This window comes from Propithecus coquereli, unplaced genomic scaffold, assembly GCF_000956105.1.
Source record: "Propithecus coquereli isolate 6110/MARCELLA unplaced genomic scaffold, Pcoq_1.0 Scaffold195, whole genome shotgun sequence".
Lineage (NCBI taxonomy): Eukaryota > Metazoa > Chordata > Mammalia > Primates > Indriidae > Propithecus > Propithecus coquereli.
Genome location: NW_012144411.1, coordinates 260,489 through 261,039, shown reverse-complemented (window position 1 = coordinate 261,039; position 551 = coordinate 260,489).

The window sequence follows — 551 nt, the reverse complement described above, 5'->3', positions numbered from 1 at the left end:
AAGAAAACCTTTTAGTGATTTTCTAGTTTCCACTCTTGGCTTATGTGTACAGTTTTGCTCAAAGTAGTCAAATAGATTTTGAAAAACATAGACTAAGCATGTCCTTCCCATGGGACAAGCACTTCTAGATAGTGTAATATCTCGGTCAGAATAAGATTGAATCTGGCCAATGATGCTCTCATGAGTCTCTTACCACAATCATCTTAGGACTTTTCTCCTCATTCACTCTGCTCAAGCCACCATTACCTTTCTACGCATCTCAAAAATGCCAAGTTTGTTCTCAATTCAGGATTTTGTCTTTCTAGCTCTCTGCCTGGCATTCTTTTTCCATTCCATCTAGAACTTTGCTGAAATGTCCCCTTCACTAAACAACCATTTTGATAAATTCCCCCATCACTATCTATCCAGTACCTTGCTTATTTTACTAATGCAACTAGACTTTTAAAATATTGTTTTCAGTTTCCTTTCTGCATCACAAAACTGTAAGCTTCAGAGAGAAGGGACTTTGTCTTATTTTTCCACTGGATCTCTAGAACGTAAAAAAAAAATGC